The sequence below is a fragment of the Arctopsyche grandis genome, chromosome 5, assembly GCF_051622035.1.
Source record: "Arctopsyche grandis isolate Sample6627 chromosome 5, ASM5162203v2, whole genome shotgun sequence".
NCBI classification, from domain to species: domain Eukaryota; kingdom Metazoa; phylum Arthropoda; class Insecta; order Trichoptera; family Hydropsychidae; genus Arctopsyche; species Arctopsyche grandis.
Window position 1 is genome coordinate 21205617 of NC_135359.1, and position 24454 is coordinate 21230070.

At 32.3% G+C, this 24454-nt stretch overlaps 2 protein-coding genes across 2 annotated transcripts in view; one reads left to right on the forward strand and one right to left on the reverse strand.

Annotated features, from left to right (window-relative positions):
• The window catches only part of LOC143911562 (ras-like GTP-binding protein Rho1), a 147182-nt gene that overhangs the window by 68356 nt on the left and 54372 nt on the right, over positions 1-24454 (reverse strand). The window lies entirely within an intron of this gene.
• LOC143911561 (pyrimidodiazepine synthase-like) overlaps positions 18700-24454 on the forward strand; it is a 155988-nt gene continuing 150233 nt past the window's right edge. Inside the window, exon 1 of the mRNA XM_077430490.1 lies at positions 18700-18703. The gene's annotated coding sequence lies outside the window, so the exon portion shown is untranslated. The remainder of the gene's footprint in view (positions 18704-24454) is intronic.

Below are 24454 nucleotides of genomic sequence, written 5' to 3' on the forward strand. Positions count from 1 at the left end.
ATATAAGTATATTAACATACATATATTAATACTTAACTCATTTATATTACAATTGAATGAAATTGAATATTTAGTAAACATTCCCAGTTTTCTATAGTAGGTGGTCAGATTGACAATTTTTTCCATTACTCAAGTGCCTGCCAAAAAAGCAAACTCTACTCCATTTTCTCAAGGCAGACTGCCAGACACATGCGAACAATCTTGAAAAACTGCTATTGATGGAAAACGTGCTGGAGAAAAATTGCCATCTTGAAAATGGCGAAAATGTGTATGAAAATGATTTAGAATAATGCAGCATTATCTATAAACAAGACATGTATGGTACTTATTTCAAGCATATATGTATGTATGTATGTATGTAAAAAAAACAGTAAAGTTTAAGCATCGGAAAAAGTAAAATGTTAAAAATTTAATGTAAGCTTGCCTAGATTACTATACAAAGACTACTTACATACTACAAATAGTACATACATACATATTATATAAATACATACATACATACATACTCAATACTGCAATACCATTGACATTTCATTTTAATTAAAATTTCAATATCAAACCTATCCGCATCGAAAAAGATAACATATGTATATACAAAAAACCACTTAAATGCAATACTCGTAGAAGTTGTGATAAATATATCACGTGGTCACAATAAATACATACATACACGCTTTCATAACTATTACGTTCATCAAACAAACAAATAATAATTTTCAAACGTATTTTCAGTATTTCATAGCAATAGCACACGGTATTATACCTATTCGAATTCAAAGTGGAAAACGCAAACAAAATAGCTACGAAATTCGTTACTGGGATTGTTGTGCTTATACGAGTTTAATTAATTTGACAAAATCTATTATGTTCTCGGAAACAATGCACAAGGGGCGTGCATATTATTTGACGGTGCAACTGAAAACAGACAAGTAAGCTCTGAGCCAAGAAGTCGTTACAATTGAATAATGTTCCCTAGATATACATACATAGTATGTATGTACACAAAAGCTACAATCTACAGCGTTACGCTATTGAAAAGAAAATTGTTGTACAGAGCTCGATACATACTAATATATGTACATATGTATGTATTAAAGAGATGGTCCGAGAGTCAAGCGGTTTTATATATGTACATACATACATATAAATATGTATTATATAAAATTAAATTAAATAAAATACTGGCATTTAATTTAATAAACACGAATAATCAAATTTAAAAACTTGATGTTGAAAATAAACGAGCGAATTAGTCACGAAAAGCTCTACTGTTATATACATATAATACAATAATTCAAGTTGAAATTTGTTATTAAAAATTGAGAAAATAAATATGGAGTACATACCGAAATTGTAGCCAAAGTTAGAATTTTTAAATAAATAAATAAATTAGAACTTTAAATAATTATTTTTAGTAAAATTTGTATACCTTAACAAGCTTTTGCTACATATTATTTGAAAATATTTCATTCCACTAACTGTGCTATTTTTAATTAATTATAAAATAGCAAATATTCTGCGAACAATTTGTAAAAAAAATTGAAATTATTTAAAACATTTACATCGCCAGTAACGACTAGATGTTTTATATCAAAAATTAATTTGAAAGCGAAGTTATATTGCACATAGTTGTGTTTCGTTTCACTGTGATAATCCTCAATTTAATAATATAAAAGCGATATATTTAGAACCAAAAATCTACATCTTTTTATAGTAATCAGAACCAAAGTTTGGAATTCCAAATGAATAAATGTACATATGATTCAAGATTTCAAGTTAAAAAAAGGAGTGACTACTAAAAAAATAATCTAGTAAAAATTTGAAATCATGTTACATTGAAAAACAATTTCTTCCAAGTACAATCACATCAAAATAAAGAAAAATATACTAGTAAATATTTACATACTTACATGAGATATATATGTATATATATATATATATATATATATATATATATATATATATATATATATATATATATGCACACATACGTATGTTGTATGTACATATATGTGTAAAATGTAAAATGAACGATAATACGTCACAAAATTCAACCGACAAAATTGCCAAAGGCTAGAGCGATTATCGAATACATAATAGTAATCACGTTCAAATTTGTAATGCTGCTCGTATAAAATAGCCGAATAATAATTACAGTACCTAGAAATGGATGCAAATTTCAATATACATATGTATGTATATATAGATACACTACATATATGTAGATGTATGTACGTACGATTTTCACCAAGCAAAGCCAACGCATACGAAATAGCAGGGTATGGAGGTTTTCTACTCCGCGGACTAATAACATCGTCCAAACTTGTTTCCCGATCGGATTTCCCATTGACGGGGTAACAGGGAGGGGGGGACATCTTTCAATTTATGGGTATCGCGTGCGAGCCGCAGATAGGACACGCTCGTGCTTTTCGACCGGCTGCAGGTTCTAGGGTTTTCCGGCTCTCAGGATAAGTCCCGAAAATTATTCTCGTGTCGCATGATATCGTAAAGGCTGGGACTTTGACTATTTCACACGGGTCGTTTGTAGGCAAAACAGAACCGCCAGAGCCGGATCGTAAAAATAAGAGGCCGCCGAGGGGCCTGCCGAACATAGGAAAACACTTTGAGGGTGTGATTTGATTTTTCTTTCTTTTTTTTGATCCAGCATCGCGGAGAGAAAAGGACTTGATACTGTTACTGTTTTACAAAACGAATGTTAAGTTGTTCAAAAGAAATGTGCATTCGATTTGAATGTATCAAAAAGTTATATTCGTGATAAAATTCGATGTATTTTCAATGGTTCAATATCCAATGCAAATTACTTTAGATGTTTCCATATAAATACTTTAAAATAACGTTGATTATTCTTAAATTACGCAATGAAAGTCTAACCCACACAATTAACCGGACCCAAACAATATCTGAAACGATCAAAATATAATCTCGAATCGGAAAAGCGGTCGTTAAAATGAGGCATCGTCTCCCGATCGGTGTTGTATGCGTAATGCGTTTTCCGATATGGACGTCAGGGGTGTAGTCAATGAGCCACCGTGCCGTGCCGTGCCGCAATTACACGCTGAGATTTTTTAGGCGACGATTTTTCGAAGAAGAAAAGTCTCCAGGTTTTTCTTTTGGGACACCGCACAGTGCGTAACGCTGAATCTTGACAGTGTCACGCGCAACGACCGACCGTAAAGTAATCCACGGGGGCAAATACGACGTGACGTATTTAACGAGACTTCCCATCCCAGATCTAGCATTCCTCCCCCTTCTCCCTTCTCCCCCACCCCGCAACAGCTTCCTCTTCTCCAACAGTCCTCTTTCCTTTCCGTTTCCGGCGAACGGAAAGGTGGAACGGATTGCGCAATTCAGACCGATGCATCTCGGTGTCATTTATAAAATCAAATGGTCTGCAGCGATACTAATTGATATTGAGCCCTAAGGCTTTTATATTCAATAAACAAGTACCTATTATATTACATAGCAATTACAATAAAAAAATACCCTATTATATTACATAGCAATTACGTTCAATAAAGAAATACCTATTATATTCTAATTGTCTTCTTGCTGCTGAATCTTCTCATTTGCATTATTCACTATATGTTCGACGGATGGAGCTACTCCACCGACCGCCTTAAATGGACTTTGAATTGATTGATTATTCTTATTATTATTATCATTTATTATTATTATTTTTCAATAATGTTATTATCTGCATATTATTTAAATGGGCGTTGGAGATTGAACTATTCTCCCTATCGCCTGGAATAAAAAGTTATTATTATTATTATTATATTCAATAAATATCCGAGGTCTATCTTGTCTAACTGAATTTCATGGTTTAAATACTACATAAATTTTTTTTTTTACTTTTTTTGTACTAAGTATATAAAAATTTATGTACATATTAGTATGTATGTATGTACATAAGTGTATATATTTTTCTGTGATTCAAACTGAAGGGCTGAAGTCCCTATCGAATATTATTAATTGATAGTTATTGTATTATATGTACATAAGTACCTATGTACATTTGATTAAAGTTTGATGAAAAATGAAAAGTTTTTTATAATAAAACGTATACCTTAATTTTCATAGAAATGTTATTTTACTAAAATATTTTTGTGTATTCAAGTATTCTAATTCAATAGTTATTTCGATGAGTATATTTTGTATATTCAGTAAACTTATTTCAATGAATATACATTTCTGTATTCATAATCTTAATTTCAATTATTGATTAAATAAAGTTTTTCAAAAAATTCTATATGTATGTATATATCTTTATTTGGTTAAGAATTATGAACAAATTCTTGAAATAAAAATTTCGAATGCACAAAATATATATTTATCAAAAATAAAAGAAAATCTAAATCTAATCTAAAATACGAAATTACAGTTACAATTACAATCCAAAAACAGAGACCCAGAGAGAACTTAGACATTGATAACCCAAGAGAACTTTTCATACCTGATCAATCAAAGCCAAACATATGTACATACATACATACTCTCGTATCTACATATGTATGTATATGTATATCATGATTGGTCGTTAACCAACTGTTTGCCTCTTAATGTCTCCAAGTGCAAGGTTATGTGTTACTCCAGATCCAGATCCACCCCCGATCGTACCTTTCCTTATCTTGTTGGTAACTATTGAACTGGATCGATTCAACTGTTGATCTTGGGGTGGCATTCCAGAGTGACCTAAATTTCTATCGACTCTGTTCCTCTGCCTCACGAATGCTTGTCTGTTCCCGACCATATCGACTCTGTTCCTCTGCCTCACGAATGCTTGGGTTTGTCTTTCGTAATTCTCGACACTACCATAATCCCGCTGTTTTAAGATTTTTGTACAATGCTCTAGTTAGGAGTATCTTGGAATACGCCTCTATAATCTGGAATCCTTACACTAAGTCTCTATCTGTGAAGCTTGAACTTGTCCAAAGACGATTTCTCAGACTGCTTTATAAGGAGCAATATGGAATTTACCCATACTTATTTCCTTCAAAATTCGTCATGGGTATGGTCGGCTACACTTCTCTTGACCACAGGAGGAGTGTTGCCCTCATCAAGTTCTTGTTTTCCATATTTAGAGGCTGTATCTCCTGTCCGTCTATCCTGGTTGAGTTGGGCCTTCATGCTCCAGAGAGTGTGATATGGACCCGCCATCGTCCCTTTTTTCACACTCCTTTAGCTAGAACTGTGGCATTTAGTTATTCTCCCATTCCTCGCGGCATCCGTTTCTTAAATTCACTGGATGGTGCCATTGACATTTGTCACGTCTCTCTTCATTCTCTGCACCACTTCTGTGCATGGAGGTTATGGAGGTCGTGACCATTTAGAAAGGTTGATTTAGTGTTTGTAATTGTAACGTGGGGGTGAAGTGGGTGGCTTTGACTGAACAGGGAAAGACCAGCAGAGATGGGAGTCCAAAGGAAACGACAGTTCTGAGAGAAAGCTGTGGTCCGACTCGACTTCCGAAGGAAAAGGGCGCTCGTTTTATACTTGAGAAAGTAGCGGTACTTTCTCCCACTCCCCAGCATCCGAGGGCGGGGGTAGTTTCCCCCCACTCCTTCGGCTGCGGGGGCGTACGTTACATAATTATGATTTTATTATGATTTCTTGTTTTATTTAGTTATCCTTTCCTTATTTAATTTGTATATTTGTATATATAATTTGTTTATTTAACTTGTATTTTTTCCTATTGTACTTCTTAATCTTTTTAGCACACTCGTCGCTTTGGAGCAATCTGTTAGACGAGTGTGCTTGATTAATTGATTTTGTAAAATAAAAATAAAAATAAAAATAAATAAAATATACATATGTATATTCAAACAACCATAAAAAAACTACGACATATTTGGTCAGATACATCTGAAGTATTTTATGTTTGATAAAAAATATAATACAATAAAATAATAATTCTACAAATAATCCGGACATTTATGGGAAGTGTATTCTAATTTTAGCATTGGAGTAACGGTACAAATTAAGCCGATTTGCATTACCGACAGGCATCGAGCCGAGTAGCCATTATCACTAACCGGTCAAACGAAATGCAAGCCAGACAGTATAAACGCTATACGGATGCATCAGACTCTCGAATGCAGTATTTACCATTGAAACTTCAAACAAATCGATCGATTAAAAACGAGGCCGATATACGAACCCGAAAATTTCCGAACGTCACTGACGTACATATGTAGGTACGCTTTCATCGTAATTAAAGCGAAATTTTCATCAATTATCCGACGAGAGCGTTAAGTTTCCACTCTCGATGAATGGGTCGTTTCACGTGATTGTTAAATAAATTTCAGTCGAGTTCAAATCCACCGAAGTCTCCGAAATTGATTAAAAACGGAACGTGTCGAGCGTGAGTCGCGTAAATTTGAGACCACGTAACGCGTTGTACGTAAATATCTACATATGTATGTATGTGTATACATATTATACGTAGATGTGCACGAAACGAGTGTCTTTCAGAGGCAGTGTTAAAAGCTTTCGCCGTTAGTCGCGAACACGTAAAAGCTGTCTAGATCAAAGCTCGCAGGTGTCGTCGTGTTGAAAATATGGTGTCGTGGAGTCGTGTGTGCACAGATTTATTCAATGGTCCTTTTCAAGTTTACACGGGTCGATATAATATTTACACTTCAATATTATCGTATTACGAATATTATTCTAGTTTGATGTGATACGATGCGATAACTTTTCTTTGAAAAGTGGATTTGATTTTTCATTTAAAAAAACTGACATATCTATAGACATTATTTGTATACTTTTTTTTAATATACATATATGTACGTAATTATGAGAATTGTAAAAAATGAGCTATTTATACCATTATACCCTCTCTAATTAATAGAAAATAAAATTAATAAAACTAAAAGTAAAAACACAATAAAAAAGCGGATATATTGTTTGGTTTTATTAAACAAAAATATTTATGATGAAAAGAAAACACCTCTGACATATGAGACAGATTGTGCAAGTATAAACGAGTTGTGATGGTTGACACTTCCATAATATGATAAATAGTAAAATAAATGACATAAATAGGAAAAACAGCAAATGTTTCGTACATATTGTACATACATACATATGTATGTAAAGAAAAAAATTACTGACTTCAATCATATTCATAAACATAGAAATCACACTTTTTTTCGGGTACGCTTTAATAATAGTTATATTTTGTAAATATTAATTAACTTCTGAAACAATGTATGTACATGTATTCGTAATATATCTCAAAGAATTTAATTTCAATAAAATCATATAAGAATTAATTTTTAATTGAACCAAAGATTCAATATAAAAATCTTAAATTCCATTGTGTGAAGTATTCTTTGGAATTTTCCATAATATTTCCGGCATTTATCATTTATGAATCGACCTCGTTATTTATAGGTTTATTCGATAGGTACGACCGACCTGAAATTTTCTTTCATTCAGATACAAACATGCACTGTAACGACAGAAAAACGATATCTGCAAACTTTGCCTTTTTGCTGTTTTACCAAATATAATTTAAATCTTCTGAATAAAAAACTACAAAATAATTTAAAAAAAAAATACAATAAACCAACTTTCCGATTATTTTAATATACACGTATGTATATCAAGCTGTTGTATCATAGAACAGTTAAATATATTACATATATGTATCATTCCATCAGAAAGATAATGATAAATTAATGATAAGTTAATGATAAATTACTCAATCAACGTGAATTCAATATGCAAACACATTATCTCGCTATCGACATATTTTATTAAAAAAATATTCAATGTACTCGTAACAATTCAATCGTATAATACAAGAATTATATATTCCGAACTGTACAATACATATTTATATAGAACTCGTGTCTGAGAATTTGTAATATGGGACACATAAGTTATCAACAAACTTTTGATGAATTTGAAGCAATGCGAGTTTGAACTTGTGCCGGTGATTGAGTACATTCACACCGTGATATAAGGAGAATTTAGTACACACTTGTACGAATCGAGTTCGGATATTCATGATTGATGAGAATTCAATATACACACTGGCACTGGAATATGTTCAATGGGAGATTTTGTTCTCACTTCGTATTTAGACGAACTCGATAAAATCACCCCCCGACCTCGTAAAATGTGTTGAAACGGTTCGTTAGTAATTTTTCACGTTGAAAACCGGAGAAACTTTAACGATTCGCGTTCCCCGTTTCGTAATTAGTTTGTGCAGAACGAGTGTTTATTGGCTCGCGCAATAATGGTAGTTCAAATTGTTTTCACTTAATTAGGGCGGATTAGACGGAATACAAACGAATTCGAGAACAATGCACAAAGTCGAATTTGAACGATGTGAACGAGTTTGTTTGTGTGTAGACGACGTCCTCTATCTTTTCGTGCGAAATTCCGCCATTGTTTTAAAGAGGAGACGCGGTCGAAAAGTTTGGTATTCGCAGACTGGGCGCGTGCCATTCGTTAAATAGGTAATTGTAAACGGTATTGTTTTGTTGTAAGATTATACATACATTATACATTTACAATTTGTTCAAAGGTTATTTCATTTTTATTTATTTTTGGAAGACTGAATTTTTTTACTTGTTTAATAAATAAACATATCTACGTGGGTCTACCTCACGGGACCAAAAGTGAAAAGGTCGAAAAAGCAAATATCGGAAGGCAAAGATCGAAAATCGAAGTCGAAATATCAAAAAAAAGGGTGCATGGTAAACGGTACTATGTATATATAATATAATCAGTGGCATGCGGTGAAATTATCTCTCTTTTTGTCACACAGCCTTGTTCAATGTGCGCGCGCAGAATATGGGAGGAAAAGCCTGTTCCTCTTGTTCCTGTTGTATCCTGCTCGCCCAAATTAAGTGAGGATGTACGACAGGGGAAGAGAGACTTTTACCGCACGCCACTGATATATATATATATATATATATATATATATATATATATATATATATATATATATATATATATATATATATATATATATATATATATATATACATATATATTTATGTGTGTGTGTATATATATATATATATATATATATATATATATATATATATATATATATATATATACATATATATTTATGTGTGTGTGTATATATATATATATATATATATATATATATATATATATATATATATATAACCGTTTTTCATATGTATGCATGATAAACGAATATTTTCGACTTTTTCACGGTCACCCGAACCAAATATATAGTCTAGTCTAGTCTAGTATTTATTAAAAAAATAATTATTCAATTAAGCAATACAATTTTTAGTGTGTACAATAGATATTCGAATTAACCCCGAAATACAAAACTAATTAGTATAATTATTTAATTCTATCAATCTAATTTAGGACACACTATGGACTACGAAAATGAGTTAAAAACAAATACATTTGATATATGTAAAACGTATTTTGTCGCGAATGGATCTTTATTAGAACGAAAATTTAATTTAAAACATATCAACGGCACAAATAGTGGTCTATCATGAGCAACAATGGCTACAATATCGATAAGAGAAAAACGATTCTGACATAAATGATAACATAAGCAATCAAAAATATATTTTTAATGTGAAATTAATACGTAAAAACCAATAAATTATTTGAATAATAATCTCACATTTCTAAAACCAATCGAACTCATTGAAAGTCAATAAAAATCTTATATATCTATCCAATTACTTTCTACGAAACCTTCATTTCATCGAGCAATAATAGCATCATAGGCGGTGTAGTAGACATTCGAAAAAGAATAATAATAAAAAAGTTCAGAATATTTATATTCAAAGCACGTCTATCTATCATATTGAACATTTGACGTGCAGAAAAATAACATACGAAAAAGCCTAATTCACTTTCGCCCGCTGTCGAAAATACTACACGACACAATATACTGATTCTTCGAAGGTACAATAATACTATGTATGTATGTACATATGTGTATAGATACATTTTATTTTTGTAGACCTTAAAGACCTTGAAGAGCAGCGAACCGATCGGGCACTTAGCGACAGTCGAAATTCACGTGTCGCCAAAAGGTACACAGGATGTCAAATTGAATCGCGCGATGTTATGTATAAAGAAACCGTCGAAAAATGAAAAACGCGAAAGAAACCATAAAAAAAATAAACAATATCGTTGTTCTGCGAGTGAGATAAATTGTTCGAAAATATGTGTTGTTTTGTCGAAATAAATTCACAGTACATATTCGGTGAACGATGATTCAAATAATACAACACCCACTGGCCATTTCTTTCGAATATTTCGAATAGTCGAATGTAGAATTCATACACAGCGATAAATACGATTTGTCTTCAAAACTTCCTGACAAAAGCGTCTCTAAAAAATAATTTCCGAGAAAATTATCAAAGTTCAAATGCCAAATTATTTTCTACTGTGTGTAATTCTTATGCAATGAAATATTCAGCGACGACTCAACTGTTTTATATTGTAATAAAGAAAGATAATAATCTAGGTGCTGTTTCTTTTCAATTTTCCGAAAGTTTCTTATATAATATCTCTTTGTACAAACAATTTAGGCTTTAATTAATTGGCGAATTGCTGGCGGCATAAGAATCGTTGAAAAGAACAATTTTTGCATAATTAGTATAATTTTAGAGGGTCGTTAGAACATTTTTTTCCATCCGTCTGTCTTTTCCCTTTCGTTTTCAATAAAGAAAAATTACGATGAATTTTAATTAAAACTCTCGTCGCCTATTTTATTCGATTTTTAAATGAATTTATCATTGAAAAAGAAAAAAACTCGTATCAGAATTAATTCAAACAATGCATTTTGAAAATCATATTATTATATAATAATATACATATGTACATACAATAGATATTGAAAACCAATGCTTATTAACCCATATAACACTAACGTCAATAACAAATTCCCATGTTGTTCCAAAATCGACATACAATGACAAGCACTTATTCCTAAGAGATACATATTAGGCTTAGAAGATTCACATGAGTAGCGTAGTTCCAATACAGTACATATGTATATAGAGTTATCGTTAATATCCATGCTTATGCTACGCTCAATTATTGAGTATAGTCGAAAGGGTAATAGACCGAGATGCGTCCGTGTTGTTTCAATCGCACAATATCGAATCGTACCGCAGATTGGGTTAGAATAGACGAAGGCAATCCAAAGAAGACGAGACGCGTCGTATCTCAGATTCACACCCGAACGAGCATTCTCGACTGGAGTGGCATTTCCAATACTACAAAAACTCTCCAAACATGTCGATTCTTTTATATTTTTGGCGCAGAAATATTTCCGTTTGTGAATATCAGTCGTTTTTAGATAACACTATCAGTTTAAAAAGTACTACTGAAAAGTAAAATCTGAGTCCCTGAAAATTTTATGAAACTTCAACCTGAAAACACAAAAGTCCTCAAAAGGTAAATCAAATAGGATCGGTGAAATAGAAAAACAACCATGAAAAGAATTTAACACTGTTATCTTGTAAAGGACCGTTTATTTCGAATACGAAAATTTTCTGAAAAAAAAAACACAACGAAAACCCAAATTGATTCATTTGAATGATACATTGATGCGAATGAATAATTAATTATTGAAGATTGAACGAGATGTATGTACATATTTATAAAGATGATCTAATTGTTTAAATATGGTGACGAATATATATTTACATACAATTTGGACCAGATGAATAAAAATATCCATCATATACATATACTTTATTATTATCACAATTCATGATCATATAAAATAATATACTGCAATGATATTATTATATAATATATGTATAATGTGCTGCAATGATATTACTAATTTATTATTATATTATCATACAAATAATAATCTCATGAAATGAACTACATTTGTTTTTATTTATCAATTATTAGAAGAAAACGCTTATGATACGTCTTTTGACATTCGAAACGAAAAGTAAAGGGGGTGACGTGCGCGTGTACTTGACAGTGATTGACGGAAACCTGCCTAAGCTTTCGAATACTTCTGTAATATGTAATATGTGTTAACAACACTTATATGCGTATGTACATACCTCCACAGATGAAAGTCATCGAATTGAAACCGATACGTTTGATTTAATAAAACGATGAGTGGCACCGCACGAAAGCAACACATCTCCCTTATCTCTGACAGATAAAACACATAGAGACAGACGGTACTCGCAAATTAACGTAATTTTCTCGGGAATTTCGCATCAAAGGCGGTGAAAACGATCCCGCACAATCGCTCGCGTTACTTTCGCAAAAGAGGAAAACACGCAACAAAGCAAAGAGAGAAGTAAAAAATGCGTACATACACACATACATACAACAAGGACGAGGTGAAATTCAAGGACGAAATTTTTGTACAAATTGAAAAAATCCCCTTTGTCAATATGCGATCAAAAGGGGAGAAAATCACAACGGCGATTCGAGCACATAGTTTTCAATGTGGTAAGTTTGTCGAGTGAAACCCGCGCACCGAGCTCAAAGATAAACCCGAATCTCCGTCCCAGGTTGATACTGTTTGAGAAAGGTATTTGTGGATTGTGAATTTATGGAATCAATATAATACACGTACCTACGATCATTTCACTGAATTTTGTTACGACCGTAATATTATGGACGTCTCAAGTCTGCATAACGAAGATAATGAATCAATTAATCACAATGACAAACTTCATAATCCAATATTCCTCGATATGTACATATATGTACATAAAAATCACAATACAGGAACACTCTATTGCAATAGAATATTTAAACGAAATAGGAAAAATTCACTGGAAGATTGCGAAAACTATTATGGATGATACAAAGAACAGTGTGAATACAATATTTTTAGCATATACATACATATGTATGTACATGTGTATGTAATATGTAATACTATTTATCTAAACTCCTCAGAGACAAAACAATGTGTGTATACCTATACAATGTGGACATACACACATTGTTTTGTCTATAACTACTATGACTATGACTTTTTATACAGATACAAGTTTCATTCTATGGTAGTAAATATTTAAGTGCTGTAAGAGTAATAAAAAATTTACGCGTACATTAAAAAATAAAATATGTTTCGAAAATTTATCACTTACGGGATTTTTATCCGACTGACTTTTTGGAATAGTTCCACACAAAAATTGGCTAAATATAACTTTTGCCTATCGCATCGCAGCAAAAATATTACTTTTGCCTATCGCATCCTTGATTCTTTTTACCTCCTACGGAATAAGTCAACGGCAAAGTGTTGCAGTACTTTAACCCGGTTGCTTAAATAAGTAAAAGAAGGTAATGTTTATAAAAAAGTGAAAATCGAGTCAATAATTTGAAAGGTGATACACCGAACCAAAAGTATCAAACAACAATGAATAAATATGGTGACTTTGTATGAACAATGTCTCTATGACACAATATATGTATATGTATATATATATATATATATATATATATATATATATATATATATATATATATATATATATATATATATATATATATATGTATACAATGATGTACATAAATGTAAAATTCAATTCACTGAATTTCGGACAAATAAATAATTACCCAAATAAAAAATTTTACCTTCATAAAAGTAGTATGTAGTTAAAATGAAATTGACCGACGCAAATCGCTTCACCCCGTATTACGAAAATAGGAAGCAATGCTGCCATTTATAAATGAAAAAGCGCACACATCTCGCGTGTGCGTAACTTTCGCACAGCCTACCGCTAAAATATTCATCCCAGATCGTAAAAGGGAATCACTTTTGCAGAACGGCCGCAATAATCTGCCAGGCGAAAGGATTTTTACGAAGGGCAATAAAAGGGTCCGTGTTTATTTTAGGGACCGCTCCCCATAAATATCCTGGATTATAATCCGCGAACGAAGACCTCCCGCAGACTCCACCCCCTAACATCACACCTCCCTATAGAAAGCCCGATCCACAGGTTGTGCATATCTGATTACTGCCATTTCCCGTTGTGCCTTTCCTCCCGTTATCCCGAAATTTTCGTGAAAGTCACTTTCTGCTGAAGAAGCGAAAAAAAACACTCACCAAAACAATACAAAACCAAGAAAATCTCTCTCTCTCTCTCTCTCTCTCTCTCTCTCACCTGAAACAAACAAAAAATACAAATTATTCAATGACCGTAATAATAACAAATTACACCGATAATTATTTTCCCGTAAAATGTCGGAGATGTGAGTGAATTAAATATTTATTTATCGCCGGTCGGTACTCTTCGGGCTAAGTTTTCTCATTTTCCTCACGGTGGCCAAATCACTTCTTATGACCATAAAGTTATGAGAGAACAGTGTCATGGGTAGGTGGGGGGTACTTTACGGCCACTTTCCATACCCGAACCGGAAGCACTTCCGAGAAAAAGGGCTCTCAACATCTTCCCCCTCCCCCTCCCAACCTCCCATTCTCTCCATTCCTCACCGTGGAAAAAATATCGTGGTGGGAAATTCGAACCGGAAAACAGGAGGGATTTTAATATGACGCTATTTACATAAGAACCGTCACTTGAAAGCGCTAAGTACGTTAAGGATTTATTTGTTCTCTTTGTCTAGGATATTTACACCGCGTTACATAAATTGTTTATTAGAATCTAATTGAAATCCACGCGATATTACGCTCAATGTTATGTATATAAATTCTTCGATTCATTTACAATAGATACAGAATATAATAGACTATCTACATACACAATATGCTATGTACAAAAGAAGGTACATGTACATACATATATGTATAATATATAGACGGAAAAAATGTACATATGTGTAATGCGATTATTATAGAAAGTGTATATAACGTCTCCCAGTGTTAATTATTGCATTTTTTTTCAGCGCAGATTTAATCATTAAAACCATCAGGTTTTCTAAATTTATATTTGCCATACTGAATCCACATATGTATATATTTATGTCATATGCTACGATATATTTAAATTTGTCTCTGGAAATATACGTATTTTCTTTGGCTTTTATATGAAAGTTTTATTGAACGAAACTGTATAACCAAATTTATTTTGAAACTGTATAGCAACAAAAGTTACATTTCTAAACAGGAAAGATATCATTTAAAATTATACTACGACTGGTTTTCAACAATAAAATAGTATATTGTACATATGTATGTACTTGATAATTAATTCAAATTATATACACCAAAATGATATTTGAATTGCGCGTACATTTGATAAAAGGATCGTTCGAAAAAATGTACAGAATATAACCTAACCTAATTGAAACTTAACCAACCAAAATTAACCGGAAATGACTTAACAAATAACATACATATATTCTGAGCGATATCAATATTAATATCAAATTCAAGCAATAAAGTATACATACATAAAACTCTTTTTTAAATTAGCCTAAAATAATGTTTACTCACATAGTATAAAAATCGCTCGTTTATTTGCCACGTTATGATGAAATCGCCTGGCTGCGCCCAAAATCACAGAAAATAAATGCTATTTTTTATTAATAGAGTCGTTGGCAAAAGTCACAAACGATATGGGCGCGTTTTGATAAATAGCCCATCAGATAAATAAATCCAAAGGGCTGAATTGAAAGCCTCTCCGGATTCCGTTAGCTATATGTGTAGTTGGCGTGATTAATCAAAACGCAAAGAGATACCGGAAATTCTCCGGGCGCAAGCAGAAACAAATCGCACGAAACACAAAACGAACACAACTATCGTCCCTTAATCGTACACATACACACACTCACTATATATAATAATACAATACCATTTCAAATTGGCAAAATGGCCATACTAATACCATCACGCACAACACCCCGAAGCACCGGATTTGTTGACTTGTATAACATTAGGTGAATTGCGCTGAGTCGTCGTAACAGTGGCAAACATTGTCCCCATATAGATAATTCTATTGTGTTATACAGTGTCGACGGCAATAAATTATTATATCGTAGATCTATCCGTTTTGTGACAGTACCGACGAGAGTTAATTAACAGAAGTATACCGGATGTGAACAAATAAAAGACGGTGGTCGTATTCGGCGGAAAAATCCATTGTCGCGCGTCCGATAAAAGACTGAAAATAATCCAAATATGATGTATGAGATTCAAAAAAATTCTCCATGCAATAAAAGTCGATAAAAATACCAAAAAATTTTTATTCCAGTTAAATTTATATCGAGTACGTGACAAAATACATACATATTTATTGCATTGTTTCGTTTTTAAACTATTATAACTGAGACATATTGATAACTAACTAACAAGACTAACTGAACATATGACGAAAAACTTTAATATGAAAAGAAGAATAGGAATGGTATGACTTGACATAGAAAAGGCTTTCGACGTGGTTTGGCACGATGAACTCATTCATAAGCTCCTCATTAACAAAATACTAAACTCCCTAATTCTCATCATCAAATCATACCTAACTTCGTAGAAAGCTAGTGATTAGCGTAAATAGTGAATTATCGTCTCCAAAAATAATCGCAGCTGGCGTTCCGCAGGGGAGCATGCTTGACCCACTCTTATTCTCCATATATATGAATGACATACCTCTTCCAAAAAACATGTCCCTATACCACATAGCCCATACCACATAGCCCAATATATGCAGATGATACAGCTTGCTTCACAAGTAGCAAAAAACCAGACACTATTCGTAAAAATCTTGAATTTGCAATTAAAACAATGACGGAACACTTCACTAAGTGGAAGATTCAAATTAATCAAACCAAAACAGACGCGATATTCTGCAGTGTTAGAAAGCATAAGCCAAGTTCAGATCTGAAAATTCCCTCTGGAGAAAGTCTGAAATGGCAATCAGTAATTAAATATTTAGGAGTGACTTCGATAAAAGAATGAGATGGGCACCTCACATTGAGGCAGCGAAATGCAAGGCGTTGCGGGGTATATCCTCAATATACCCAATATTTAATCTTCGTTATTATAGTATAGTTCTTTGTCCACTCAAAATAAAATAAAATTATATCGCGCGCTCATATTACCACTATTACCTATGCTTCACCTGTATGGAATAACGCCTCGAATACTAACCTTTCCAAGCTCCAAATAATACAAAATAAATCCCTAAAAATAATTTATGACACACCCATATATACTAACTTGAAAAAACTGCATGCCATAATGATTACTTCGTTAATGAATTACTAACAAACTAACCAGTAGATTCTATGACAGAATCACTAATAAGTAATAACCATACTAACACACTTGTGAAGAGTCTTGGTGATTACAACAAAATATCTATACCCTTCAGGTATAAACACAAATTACCTAAACATAATTTGCTTTAGATCGTCGACTTTAGAGAGTCTTTAATTAATATTATGTATTAGATGTATTATGAGCATTTATAAGAATTGTAAATAGGTTTTTGAGCTATTTTTCCTATTATGATTCACAAAATTGAATCTCTGGATATTCATCAAAAGTAAAATTTAATTTCTTCGAAAACTTTCTAGACCTTTGAACGTCTGATATTGAAAAATCTATCTTCTCCATATATGTATGTACATATGAGCCGTTACATTTGAAAGTGGCAGAAGTCCATTTTTCTTTCTTTCGAGAAATACTTCGCGAAGCACCAAATATGTATAATATTTATCGTTTAAGAATTATTAAAAATACTGGTGGCTTTAAAAGGTCTATTCTGCTTTTTCGAGATTCTGGACATATCGAATTAAAAGAAGTAATAACAAGTCAAACGATGTTTTTAGAACTGAAAATTGGACTTCCGCCACTTTCAAACATAACTCATATGCGAAGTTAAAAAATGTTCTACATCTAGTATTTCAGATAATTTATAACCAATATGTTAGTTTATTTTCTATAAGCATTTGGTAAAAAAATAAGATAAAATATTCACCTTACGTACTTATATGTATGTGTGTATATATGTATCTCGCAAAAATATATTTCCCGTAATGTTGTATCTATATTTTTTTTTTTCACTAGAAACCCCTTCGTAAAGCAGTAAACAAGGTTTGTTTACCGTACAGAGAATACAATAATATGAAATGCGATACGACGACCAACCGGACGATATTGCGATAATACTTAAATTCCGCACAGTTTCGCATATATTTATTTAACCCTTAAAACGCAATATTGAACTGGCGAGTAAATAACATAAAACGACCGACGAACAGTAGGATCAAAACGTCCAAAGTCAAAGTAAAAAACTTCATATTCGCAAAACCGAAAGACGACAACGGTTTCAAAAAAAATACGTCGTTTTGCAGCAAATGGATATTTTATCGGATTTTTCCCCGAAAGTATTCCAAAAAAATTGCCACCGTATGAAATATCGCTAGGTTAATGCAAAGGTTACCTTCCCGGAGGGTAACTCTGCGGGTTAGTGAATTTTAAGTGGTGGCTATTAATGAAACACAAAGAGAACGTCGCAAAAAGTACGAAATGGATAGACGTTTCTGCCGACTCAGTTTTACCCCGGAGAAAAAATATTCCATATTTTATCTATAATAGAATCGTAAAAAGTTTTACTTGCCAAAGAGCTAACTACCAACACTGAGATTGGGAAAGATGCACTCTGCTTCCATCATCGTAAAACGCAAATATAATCATTCGCTTGACGTAACGTAAAATTTCACCTATTGAACAACCACCAGTTTTATAAACCAGCTAATATTTGACAAAGTGAAACGTAAAAAAAATCCGCGAATTCGGCTGAATGGCGGAAAAGGGACCGTTCGCCCACGAGCCTCCATATCTCAGTCCTATAATAATATGGCGTAAAAGTCACGACACTCTGTATCGAATTTCACCATAAAATTTGTATTCCCGCCGCGAATCGAGATTAAGGCCACCCCTCACTCCCACTTCCGACTTGTCTTTTACGGTCTGACGTTGTCCATAAGGTCGAAAAACGGGTGCGAAATCGCAATACATCCTCCCCTATCGTTCCCACCCGCCCTCCCATCCTTCTCCTGCATCCGCTCTGGGACACTTCCAATAAAAAAGAGCTCTAAAAAGAAGGATGCCCTTACGTTATTCATGCCCGTTTTCACCGCAACGTAAAAATCCCTATAATAATCACGCTTTTTAAGCGATCGTAAATTCGATGGCTCGAACAAAAGCGCACTAAATAAATTATACGATGCGTCAAAGGTACCCTAAAGTATAGATAAATTATATCTTCATACAAATTTTCGAGACAAAAATTTATCGTCAAAATTGACATAAGATGAATCAGGATTGCCATAAAAGGAAAAGAAACAATATTTTCTTACGATGTATGTATGTACATTATACGAGAAGAAAAATAATTCAACAATTCACGATATACGTATTTCATGACATAGAGTTGATTTCAAAGTAACATGAAACATTTTATTTTATAAATAAACCTTCATTGAAAATTGAAACTAATCACGATATGTGATGTACGAATAAAGGTTTACGGAGAATTTAATAAAATCAAAGGTATTATTCGAGCTAGCATTTTTATCAAGTCAAGGCGCACAAATTTATACGACAATAATAATAAATACAGAGTTCAGCAAAATCGAAATACATGTTGTATTTATAAATATGAATTCGATGAAAAGCAATCCATTTCGAATATTTTATTAAGCGATGTTATAAACTAATTCAATACGTCGTCCTTTCATTTCCACTTAATTATAAATACACAATAAAATAATGCTAAAATTCGTTAGATTCAGCGTAAACCGTGTTTAAAGAAGTTCTCACGTTTACTTGTTACTTTTTGTGGAACAACATATGCTTATTTTCAGTGTAAAAATGCATTCACATGATGCCAAACTGTGTAACCTGTGCTTTTCAAACTATTAAAAACATTCACATTAATCATAGTCAAACAGTAATTACTTCGACGAAAAATTGTAATGACAGAACACTTTTCAATTATCGGATATCGAGTTAGTGTTGCTTCACTGCAAAAGCTCTCCCACTATTCGATTATTATCTACGAGCCACAGTTTGACAAACACCAGAGGCGCCCTTCAAAGCTTGTCTCAACTTTTCGTCGACAACCACACCGTGTCAATATAATCATTGCAGAATTCCACGACAAGTGTTTTGACGGCACATTAGGTTGCGATCGTAAATTAGACAAAAAGTCCCCCACGAAACTAACGGTTTAAGGAGCAAAAAATTAGGGTACCATATTAATTACCGCGAGGATGATAGTTGGAAACTCAAGTGGAATACAAAAAATTATAGACGACGAGGATAAACATCCTGAGAAAGGAATGTTTGAAGATTAGAGATTATCTCAGTTTGCTTTAAAGAGTGAAAAATTAAATGTGCATCCTTAATCATTTCATATGCTATGAAGGTCATAAATTTAATTTAATGTATATTTATAGCTACATACATATATTTTACTGAGCCGAAAAAGTTCTGATTTGAGATGGATAAAAATCTGAGAAAAGGTTAACAAGTCGACATTGAACAAAAAACCAGTCAAGTCCAGAGTTTATAATAAAAGGTCAATCCCATCAAAATTAATATAACACATACTAAATGCAATAAATGAATTTGAACAAATGAGAAAATATATCAAAATCGTTTGAATTCATTTAATTATATGTATGTATGTAGGCTAGGGCATGAAAAAAGAAATAATACACATTATGCAGATATGTATTTTTTTAAATATACACAGAGTAGACGTACATATGTATGTACTTACATACATATAGCATGAAGATATGATATGAGCAAGTAAATAAACTTAATATAAACTCACGTACTGCATACATGTAAATTTATGAAGTTCACATAAAAGTTATCTAGCACTAATTATAATTCTTAGTATGTATAATAGAGTACAAAGTTATAACTTTATAATTAGTATACGTATATTATAGTTGGGTAATTAATATAACCAGGGCTCGGGAGCGCATGGGAACACCGGTTTCTTTCGTGAAATCCAGAAACGTAGCGCTCCCTCTCATGAAAAATCCAAAGTTTCCGTACCCTTTGAAATAAAAATATTAATATATTATAAAATAATAATAATATATATAATAATAAAAATATGAATTCCACAATAACATTAATTGAAATCTTGAAAATACCCATTCATTTTACCGCTAGTATATTGATATAAATTTGTTAATTTTGACTGAGGGGGGTTCACTGCACCAGCGCTTCTTAGGAAGAGATTTCAGTTTTGAGAACGACAATCGGCATTTCTATGAACTTGCAACAAGCCTGTCACCGAATTCGATTATATTATTATAAATTGTTTTCTTTAAATCTTAGTACTTAAGAACCAAAATTAAGAAATTTAAATTTTCATAAGTACTACTTAAGAAGATTCTCTTCTACGAATAGTGGCTGATTGAGCTCATATTCTATAAAAGGCTTTCTTTAACAACCGGAAAAACATTTCTTCTGCGGTGCAAATTTTTTTTATTTAAACATATTGAATAAGATTTAATATGTATTTCTGATATTCGAATCATAAAAATATGTATCTTTTTAAATTACTAATTACATAGGGGCGCAAATTTTCCCTTTTGCCTCGGGTGACAAAATGTTTAATACCGGCTATGATATGTACATATACATACGTACATATACATATACATATATATATATATATATATATATATATATATATATATATATATATATATATATATATATATATATATATATATATATATACATAAATATATATATACATAAATATATATATATATATATATATATATATATATATATATATATATATATTAAAATGCAATAAAAAAATTCAAAATCATGTTTTGAAAATTATCGAGCGCTCCTATTCATATAAATTTCCATTTCGAGCCCTGAACTTTAAACCTATGTATGTACATGCATATTTTTATAAATATCGAAGAGCATACATACAAACATTGTAAACCCAATATTAAACATTAATTTTAATCAATAATTGAATAAAAGGTGACCATTAGCTAATATTAATACTTAAACAGAGGCCGAACGTTTCAAAATGTCTTTCGATGTGAATGAAGGTTTAATATCGACACCGATCGCTTTTTAAAGAATTGATTTCCATCATCAATAAATAATTCCGATTGATTCTCAATTGAAAACTTTTCTTCGTTTATCAGGTGAGAGGAGGGAAAAGGCATCGCCACTCCTAGGAGAATTCCATTATTTGATAAGATCGTCAGAAATGCTGTAAATTCGTGGAAAAAGTGTGTAGGTAGGTACCCTAACAGTGGCTTCCCCACCTTCGATCTTTCTTCATCGCCACCTGAATCTGAAACGGGGGTGGGTGGCGACAAGAGATTTTCGTCGCGAAGACAAGAAAGTTTGTTAAATATTAGCCGAAGAAATTAACAATTCAAAACAACAAACAAACGCTTAAATTTGAAAGAGCCGCTAATGTCGATTCGCCAAATCTTCACAATTGTTTCGCGCTCGTTGACGAGCACGAGTTTTACAACTTTCTAAATAATCACATACCTATATTAAAATGAACAAGTGGAAAGTTTCAAAATCCATAGAACCGTTTTAACTGTAAAGTACATTACAAACAATTGAATCGAATATCAATTACGTATTCTGAATCAAGTGCCAGTATTCTGGGGATATACAAGTACATACATATGTATGTAGATATGTATGAATGTATATTCAATATATAGCAGTTGTATTTGAAAAATACACCAAAAAATAACGCATTGGAAAATTTTAATCAAGAATTAAGCATACACCATTAGCGAAAAAAATATTTTATTTACATTCTGGCTTTACTAAGACAGTCAAATACATACAAACTACACACACACACAACTTTCAAAAAATATAAAATAAAAGAAGTCTACAAGTAGATATTATTCATATTATATGCGCATTATTTATACAATATACTCCCATTTTATAACCCATTAAAGTCGCCTGTTGGAATTTAAACGTCGCTACTGTTTCGGTCGACCCTTTGCGCGAATTACTTACGGGCGCGAACGTCCGGCTACATTGTACGTTAATCTGCGGATTAAATTACACGAAAAAATAAACACACACACGAAGGAACACCATCACAACGCCGAAAAAAATAAATAAATTCGCGTGCTATAAAATTAAATCTGGCCTAAAGCAATAAACGGCTGACGGCTCAACGGTGGGCGGCCCAGCCCAGCCCGCATGTGCGAGGCTTCGAATTGCCGTTTAATTGCGGACTCGTTTCTTTCAAACCAAAACGGAAAAGGGGACAAGGGGACGGAGGGATGATCTACCGGAGCAGAGTGCAGCCTTGCCTCGTACTCTTTATTATCATCCGAGATAATTTATACCGATCGCGATGGTCACCCGAAGAAAAATCTCGGGATGAAATATCGTGGTTTTCATTCGTTAAAGTGCTATCGAGTACCGAAAAATAACAATTTTCAAAAAGTGAGTCTGTCAAAATGTCAAGTGTATGTACATATGTATGTATGTATAGGTACATATGTATAAATGTATGACACATATGTATATAAATGAGTGGAGATAGATGTGGTAAAGAAATTAAAGGTTTCAATCAAGTGAACTACTTTTAATTAAGAATGATTGTCAATTCATTGCAGTAAGACTTTAACTTTTGACCATCTCATTGCTGTGTGTCCATCAATTCATTGTATATTATATAATATTTATACAAATTAGTATCCAAGTATAAATCCGATTTTTAATCAGTTTAAAAACTTGAAACGTTGTAATTTGATTAACTCATTGGGGACGATCCGAATTTTCCGAAAACTCGCTATGGGAGTCCGAGTATTTTTTTACAAAGTAGCGGTTAAAATAGTTTAATATACACAAGTATATAAAATAGTACATATGTAGGTTTAGTATAAATATGTATGTATTTTTCAAATTGTGGTGAATCTGTATTCAATTTAGTATAAAATTTATATGCGTACATTCCAATTTTCACGCAATAAACCATATCTATCTCATATATCATATATAATTTCAATGAAAGGTTCAAATTGATAAGTATGATATGTATGTATGTATGTACATATGCTATGCGAGGAAAAAACCAAAGAATTTCGATATCCGAGGATTTTAAATCTTTTCTGAATATTAATTTGGAATGGTTTGTTATGCTGATATGATAACTGAGAATGAGAAACAAAATCTTTTAAAGATTATTTTTTAATGTGGTGAGGAGCATTTAAAAATACATGCTTTGTTAACAGCCTTTGAATAACGTTTTATTACAAAAACAGCGTATTTGTTTACGGCCCATAGTGAGTTAATAAGTATTATTGAACACATAATATGTTTTAAAAAGATCTTCTTTATATTCGACTAATCAGATATTTCTTCATATACATACATATGTACCACCTTAATAAACTAAATATTTGGTGATAAAACTAATAAAAACCTTGTAAAAATACTACTCGTTCTCATTATTTCACAAATCGAGAC